The sequence below is a fragment of the Callithrix jacchus genome, chromosome 1 (genome assembly GCF_049354715.1).
Source record: "Callithrix jacchus isolate 240 chromosome 1, calJac240_pri, whole genome shotgun sequence".
Classification (NCBI taxonomy): Eukaryota; Metazoa; Chordata; class Mammalia; order Primates; family Cebidae; genus Callithrix; species Callithrix jacchus.
The window spans coordinates 109,461,257-109,470,408 of NC_133502.1; the positions used below are offsets into that span (position 1 = coordinate 109,461,257).

Sequence of the window (9,152 nt, forward strand, 5' to 3'; positions counted from 1 at the left end):
TGGGGGGTGTCTGACAAGATGGCTGAGAAGAGGCAACTCTGGAGTGCAGCTCCCAGCGAGTGAGATGCAGAGGGCTAGAGATTCCATGATTCCAAGTGAGGTGCTGGTTGGCTTCGGTGGGACTGGTAGGACAGTGAAAATAGCCCAGGGAAGGTTATCCAAAGTAGGGCGAGAGCAGCCCAGGGAGGGAGAACCGAGAAAGGGTTGGGTATGTCCCCACCCAGAAAGTGCAACTGGCTTGGAGGGCGGACACTTCACCCCCTCGGTGCTCCGATTTGGATCCTGCACTTCTCTCATCCCTCCTGTAACCCGTGGTCCATGACAGCCCCTCCAGACTGAGGTGTGCAGCTGGTTGTCAATGCAAATCTGAGCGGCCACTCCAGCCCGCCTGGTTCCACAAGTTGTTGGCACAGACTGGGTGGAAGCTTGGACTAATACCAGTGGGACAGAACTACTCGTCCCACAGAAAAACGCAGAGTTGAAAGCAGGGAAACAGGACTTAAGGCCTGGCATGTCCCACCCTGAGAAAACCCAACAAACTGAAACCCGTGCACTAGGGAGTTTTGCAGTGAATACACCAGTTTGACCCTGATCAGGAAAATTGAGCTCAAGGAAGGAAAGATGCTTGCCATTGGTGAGGTGGGGCTAACCTCACCTGCATAAACAAACTCCAGGGGAAAACCACCCAGCAGCTTGACTGAATCTGAGGCAGCCCAGTGGTGCCTCTACAGGCAAAACCCCACCCCGCCCCCCAAAAACAACAACAACAACAAAAAACCTCATACAGGAGATACAGCTCCAACCTCAACAAAAATGACGTCCACTCAGAGATTCCTCCCAAAATCACCAACTTCAAAGATCAAAGGAAGATAAATCCACGAAGATGGGAAGAAACCCGCACCAAAAGTATGAAATCATCAAAGACCAGAACACCTCTTCTCCTCCCAGGGATCACAACCCCTTACTACCAAGGAAACAAAACAAGACAGAGAACGAGTTTGACAAATTGACAGAAGTAGGCTTCAGAAGGCGGGTAATAACACACTTCTCTGAGTTAAACGACCATGTTCTAACCCAATGCAAAGAAACTAAGAACCTTGAAAAAAGATTAGACAAAATGTTAACTAGAACAACCAGCTTAGAGAAGGACTAAAGGACTTGATGGAGCTGAAAAACACAGCACAAGAACTTTGTGAGGCATACACAAGTTTCAACAGCTGAATCGATCTAGCGGAAGAAAAGATATCAGAAATTGAAGATCAAATCAATGGAATAAAACAAGAAGGCAAGATTAGAGAAAAAATAGTGAAAAGCAATGAACAAAGCCTCCAAGAACTATGGGATTATTTGAAAAGATCTCATCTATGCTTGATTGGCACACCTGAATGTGACAGGGAGAATGAATCCAAGCTGAAAAACACTCTTCAGGATATTATCCAGGAGAACTTCCCCAACCTAACAAGGCAGGCCAACATTCAAATCCAGGAAATACAGAGACCACCACAAAGATACTACTCAAGAAGAGCAACCCCAAGGCACATAATCATATTTACCAGGGTTGAAATGAAGGAAAAAATCCTAAGAGCAGCCAGAGAGAAACATTGAGTCACCCACAAAGGAAAGACCATCAGACTCACAGTGAATCTCTCAGCAGAAACCCTACAAGCTAGAAGGGAGTGGGGGCCAATATTCAACATCCTTAAAGAAAAGAACTTTCAACCTAGAATTTCATATCCAGCTAAACTAAGCTTCATAAGTGAAGAAGAAATAAAATTCTTTATGGAAAAGCAATTGCTGAGAGATTTCATCACCACCAGACCTGCCTTACTAGAGCTCCTGAAGGAAGCACTAAACATGGAAAGGAACAACCAGTACCAGCCACTCCAAAAATGTAACAAATAGGAAAGACCAACAATGCAATGAAGAAACTGTGTCAACTAAAGGGCAAAACAACCATCCAGTAACAAAATGGCAGGATCAAATTCAAATATAACAATATTAATGTTGAATGTAAATGGCCTAAATGTCCCAATCAAAAGACACAGACTGGCAAATTGGATAAAATGTCAGGACCCATCAGTGTGCTGTCTTCAGGAGACCCATCTCATATGCAAAGACTTACACAGACTCAAAATAAACGGATGGAAGAAGATTTACCAAGCAAATGGAGAACAACAACAAAAAAAGCAGGGGTTGCAATCCTAGTATCTAATAAAATGGACTTTAAACCAACAAAGGTCAAAAGAGATAAATAAGGGTATTACATAACTGTAAAAGGATCAATGCAACAAGAAGTGCTGTCTATCCTAAATATATATGCATCCAATGCAAGTGCACCCAGATACATAAAGCAAATTCTTAATGACCTACAAAGAGACTTAGACTCCCACACAATAATAGTAGGAGGCTTTAACACTCCACTGACAATATTGGACAGATCAACCAGATGGAAAATCAACAAGGATATCGAAGACTTGAACACATATCTGGACCAAGTGGGCCTAATAGACATTTACAGAACTCTCCACCTCAAATCCCAGAATACACATTCTTCTCAGCACAACATCACACTTACTCTAAAATTCACCACATAATTGGAAGTAAATCATTCCTCAGCAAATACAAAAGAATGGAAATCATAACAGTCTCTCAGACCACAGTGCAATCAAATTTGAACTCAGGCTTAAGAAGAGCACTCAAAACCACACAATCACATGGAAACTGAACAACTGGATCCTGAATGATAGATAGATAAACAATGAAATGAAGGCAGAAAGAAAAATGTTCTTCAAAACCAATGACAATGAAGACACAATGTACCAGAATCTATAAGACACATTTAAAACACTGCATAGAGGAAAATTTAAAGCAATAAATCCCCACATGAGAAAAAACAAAAGATCTAAAATCAACACCCTATCATCAAAATTGAAAGAGCTAGAGGATCAAGATAAAAAAAAAAAAAACTCAAAAGCAAGCAGAAGACAAGAAAAAACTAAGATCAGAGCAGACCTGAAGGAGACAGAGATACAAAAAAAAAAAAACCCTTCAAAAGATAAGTAAATCCAGGAGCTGGTGTTTTGAAAACACCAACAAAATAGACAGACCACTAGCTAGACTAATAAAAAAGAAAAGAGAGAAGAATTGGACAGATGCAATAAAAAACAATAGAGGGGAGATCACTACTGATTCCTCAGAAATACAAACTACCATCAGAGATTACTACAAACAGCTCTATGCACATAAACCAGTAAATCTAGAAGAAATGGGTAAATTCCTGTACATTTGCACACTCCCAAGTCTAAACCAGGAAGAAGTTGAAATCCTGAATAGACCAATAACAAAGTCTGAAGTTGAGGCAGCAACTAATAGCCTACCAACCAAAAGGAGTCCAGGTCCAGAAGGGTTCACAGCCAAATTCTACCAGACATACAAAGAGGAGCTGGTACCATTCCTTTTGAAACTACTCCAAACAATACAAAAAGAGGGAATCCTCCCTAACTCTATGAGACCAACATCACCCTGATACCAAAACCTGGCAGGGACACAACTAAAAAAGAAAACCACAGGCCCATATCTATGATCAACATTGATGCAAAATATTCAATAAAATATTCACAAACAAATTCAACAGCACACAAAAAGCTTATCCATCACAATCAATAGGCTTCATCCCAGGGATGCAAGGCTGGTTCAACATATGCAAGTGTATAAATGTAATTCACCACATAAACAGAACCAAAGACAAAAACCACATGACCATCTCAATAGATGCAGAGAAGGCCTTTGACAAGATTCAACAGCCCTTAATGCTAAAAACTCTCAATAAACTTTGTATAGATAGAACGTATCTCAAAATGATAAAAGCTATATACAACAAACCCACAGGCAATATCATACTGAACGGGCAAAAACTGGAGGCATTCCCTTTGAAATCTGGCACTAGACAAGGATGCCCTCTCTCACCACTCCTATTCAACATAGTATTGGAAGTTCTAGCCAGAGCAATCAGGCAAGAAAAAGAAATAAAGGGTATTTAATTAGGAAAGGAGGAAGTCAAATTGTCTCTATTTGCAGATGACATGATTGTATAGTTAGAAGACCCCATTGTCTCAGCCCAATATCTACTGAAACTAATAAGCAACTTCAGAAAAGTCTCAGGATACAAAATCAATGTGCAGAAATCACAAGCATTCCTATACACAAACAACAGACTAAAAGAGAACCAAATCAAGAGCAAACTCCCATTCACAACAAGAGAATAAAATACCTAGGAATACAACTAACAAAGGATGCAAAGGACCTCTTCAAGGAGAACTGTCCACTGCTCAAGGAAATAAGAGAGGACACAAACAGATGAGAAAAAAATCCATGCTCATGGTTAGGAAGAAGCAATATTGTGAAAATGGCCATACTGCCCAAAGTAATTTATGGATTCAGTGCTATCCCCATCAAGCTACCTATGGCTCTCTTCACAGAACTGGGAAAAAAAAACACCCTAAACTTTATAAGGAACCAAAAGAGAGCCCGCATAGCCAAGAAAATCCTAAGCAAAAAGAACAAAATTGGAGGCGACATGCTACCTGACTTTAAACTATACTACAAGGCTACAGTAATCAAAACTGCATGGTACTGGTACCAAAACAGAGATATAGACCAATGGAACAGAATAGAGGCCTCAGAGGTAATGCCACACACCTACAACCATCTGACCTTTGATAAACCTGACAAAAACAAGCAATGGGGAAAGGATTCCCTGTTTAATAAATGGTGTTGGTATTAAGAGGCCACCACAAAGTGAAGATGGAGACAATACTGGAGTGGCAGTGGCACTATCACAAGGAGAAGGAATGGCTCATGGGCATCATGGCCAAAGAGATGCTCACTAAGAAGTCCACGCTCTGGGACCAGATCAATTCTGATCACCGCACTCGGGCCATGCAAGATAGATATATGGAGATCAGTGGGAACCTGAGGGATTTGTATGATGATAAGGATGGAGGAGCTCAATGCCAATTTAGGACACAATGAGTTTGCTGAATTCTATAATAGACTTAAACAAATAAAGTAATTCCACTGGAAGCACCGAAATGAGATCTGTGTGCCAATGTCAGTGGAATTTGAGGAGCTCCTGAAGGCTCAAGAGAATCCAAGTGAAGAGACACAAAACTTGGTGGAGTTCACAGAGGAAGAGGGATATGGTCACTACCTTGATCTCCATGACTGTTACCTCAAGTACATTAACCTGAAGACATCTGAAAAGCTGGATTATATCACATACCTGTCCATCTTTGACCAATTACTTGACATTCCTAAAGTAAGTAAGAATGCAGAATATAAGAGATGCTGCTTGAGTACCTTCAGGATTACACAGATAGAGTGAAGCCTCTCCAATATCAGAATGAACTTTTTGGGAAGATTCAGACTGAATTGGAGAAGAAATGGGAGAATGGGACCTTTCCTGGGTGGTCAAAAGAGACAAGCAGTTCTCTGACCCATGCTGGAGCCCATCTTGACTTCTCTGCATTTTCCTCCTGGGAAGAGTTGGCCTCTCTGGGTTTGGACAGATTGAAATCTGCTCTCTTAGCTTTAGGCTTGAAATGTGGCAGGACAGTAGAAGAGTGAGCCCAGAGACTATTCAGCACCAAAGGAAAGTCCCGGGAGTCACTTGATACCTCTTTGTTTGCCAAAAATCCCGTCAAAAGGCACCAAGTGAGACACTGAGAGGAACAAAGACATTGCTTTTCTAGAAGCCCAAATCTATGAATACATAGAGATTCTTGGGGAACAGTGACATATCACTCATGAAAATGAACAACCCAAGCAAGCAAGGACAGGAGAAGAACGAGAAGAGGAGGAAGAAGAGCAGATTAGTGAGAGTGAAGATGAAGAAATGAGATCATTTACAACCCCCAAATCCTGCCCATTTCCTACTAGCTATATAAGCTTCATGCCCTAAATATCAACTACAACTGTGTGATCTGTGGAAACTCCACCTACCAAGGGCCCAAAGCCTTCCAAAGACACTTTGCTGAATGGCATCATGCTCATGGCATGAGGTGTTTGGGCATCCCAAAACAATCTGTGTCACATCCACTTTGCTAATGTGACACAGATTGAAGATGCTGTCTCCTTGTGGGCCAAAGTGAAACTGCAGAAGGCTTCAGAAAGATGGCAGCCTGACACCGAGGAAGAATATGAAGACTCAAGTGGGAATGTTGTGAATAAGAAGACATATGAGGATCTGAAAAGACAAGGACTGCTCTAGTGTTCAGGGATGTAGCTCAGCTTTTGGGCTAGTTCAGGCTTCACTGAGATCTGCTTTTTCTATTTCTCCCAACCAAGTCCTCTTAAAGATCCTTTGCTATGTAGTCTCATGGTCTAGCATGTATCTTGTAGAAACAAGGCATGCTGGCAGATTGCAGGGTTGGGATGTGTTTTATCTGTTTTATATTTAAACAGATTCGTAGACCCATTTAATAAAAATATTGTATCTGAGATATAATCATTGATTCTATTTGTAACAGGGAGTTTTAAAAGAAACCTGACTCCTCAGTGTGGGTTTTTCCTCTCTCCAGCATGATTATGTTGCTATGGTGCCCATTTCTGTTTTGGTGCAGAGCGGTTGTGCAGTGGGGTCTGCCAGGTGATTTTCTTCCGGCACTGACCCCTTTTTAAGAAATAAACATTTCCTCCTTGATGACTTAAAAGTTTTAAGAGGTTCACCTCAACATTTTTCTTGGGGAAAGAATGAATTAATTTCTATTTTTTAAAACATTTCCCTGAGCCAGTAAGCAGTAGTTTAATCATCTGTCTTCTCAAAATTAGGTTGCTTTTTTTAAAAAATGAGAGAGACATATTACAATATTACTGTTATATCAATAACATGGTACAACAAGAACTGTCTTCCAGGTCATTCTACCTTTATGTTTTTAATTGGGTAGGACACCCAATATAAAAACAGTCAATATTTGACAATGTGGAATTACCCAATTAAAAGAGAATACTATGAATGTAAACAAAAAAAATATTCTGCCAGGAAAAATAAATAAATAAATAAATAAAAAGAAATGGTGGTGTGGTAACTGGCAAGCCATATGCAGAAAACAGAAACTGAACCTCTTCCTTACGCCTTATACTAAAATTATCTCCAGATAGATTAAAGACTTAAACATAAGACCTAACACCATAAAAACCCAAGAAGAAAACCTAGGCAAAACTATTCAGGACATAACCATATGCAAGGACTTCATGACTAAAACCCCAAAAGCATTGGCAATGACAGCCAAAATAGACAAATGGGTTCTAATGAAACTCCAGAGCTTCTGCACAGCAAAAGAAACAATCATTAGAGTGAACCAGCAAACAACAAAATGGGAAACAATTTTTGCAATCTACCCATCTGACAAATGGTTAATATCCAGAATCTACAAAAACTCAAACAGATTTACAAGAAATAAACAAACCCATTCAAAAGTGGGTGAAGGACATCAACAGACACTTTTTAAAAGAAGACATATATGAGGCCAAAAAAAACATGAAAAAATGCTCATCATCACTGGTCATTAGAGAAATGCCAATCAAAACCACACTGAGATACCATCTCATGCCAGTTAGAATGGCGATCATTAAAAAATCTGGAGACAACAGATGCTGGAGAGGATGTGGAGAAATAGGAACACTTTTACACTGCTGGTGGGAGTGTAAATTAGTTCAATCATTGTGGAAGACAGTGTGGTGATTCCTCAAGGACCTGGAAATATAAATTCCATTTTACCCAGCAATCCCATTGATATATCCAAAGGATTATAAATCATTCTATTACAAAGCACATGCACACGAATGTTCACTGTAGCACTGTTTACAATAGCAAAGACCTAGAACCAACCCAAATGCTCATCGATGATAGACTGGACAAGGAAATGTGGCACATAAACACCATGGAATACTATGCAACCACAAAACATGATGAGTCTCTGTCCTTTGCAGGCACATGGATGAATCTGGAAACCACCATTCTCAGCAAACTGACACAAGAACAGAAAAATCAAACACCGCATGTTCTCACTCATGGGCAGGTGTTGAACAATGAAAACACATGGACACGGAGGGCAGCATCACACACTGGGGTCTTTTGGGTGGGACTAGGGGAGAGACAGTGCAGGGTAGGGAAGTTGGGGAGGGATAACATGGGGAGAAATGCCAGATAGAGGTGACAGGGGGATAAAGGCAGCAAACCAGATTGCCATGTATGTACCTATGCAATAATTCTGCATGATATGCACATGTACCCCAGAATCTAAAGTATAATATATATATATATATATATATATAACAGAATAGAAAAAAAAACTGGATTATATATTCAAAGAAATTTTTATTAAACAAAAAAGCAATATGCTGATAGAAAAAATACATAAGGGTCATAGGAACTTTTTTTTTTCTATTGCTCTTTTTTTTTTTTAATTTTTTATTGCATTTTAGGTTTTGGGGTACATGTGAAGAACATGCAAGACAGTTGCATAGGTACACACATGGCAGTGTGTTTTGCTTCCTTTCTCCCCTTCACCCACATTTGGCATTTCTCTCCAGGCTATCCCTCCCCAGCTCCCCTGTCCCCTGGCTGGCCCTCCCCTTTACCCCCAATAGACCCCAGTGTTTAGTTCTCCCCTCCCTGTGTCCATGTGTTCTCATTTTTCATCACCCGCCTATGAGTGAGAATATGTGGTATTTCATTTTCTGTTCTTGTGTCAGTTTGCTGAGAATGATGTTCTCCAGATTCATCCAAATCCCTACAAACGACACAAACTCATCATTTCTGATTGCTGCATAATATTCCATGGTGTATATGTGCCACATTTTCGGAACATTTTATATACAGTAATGTTCCTATTCCCTATGAAAATATATTCTGCTAAAGGTTTTGGATTTAAAGAATAAAGCATGAATTCCTTGAGCACTCAGGCAGAAAACTAAATCACCTAAAAACTAAAAGAAAATCAGACTATTATTAGCCTTTTCTACTGTCACATTCATTTCAAGAAGGCAATAAAACAATATTTAGAAAAAAGAAAAGTGTGGCCAAAAGTTTAAATCCAGAGAAGGTGCTATTTCCCTATAAAGATAATAAATGAGCTTGTCAACATGAAAGA

At 40.0% G+C, this 9,152-nt stretch overlaps 1 pseudogene; it reads left to right on the forward strand.

Annotated features, from left to right (window-relative positions):
- Positions 1–4,803: 4,803 nt before the first annotated feature.
- Positions 4,804–6,426, forward strand: LOC100405046 (splicing factor 3A subunit 3 pseudogene; annotated as a pseudogene).
- The last annotated feature ends 2,726 nt before the right edge of the window (positions 6,427–9,152 follow it).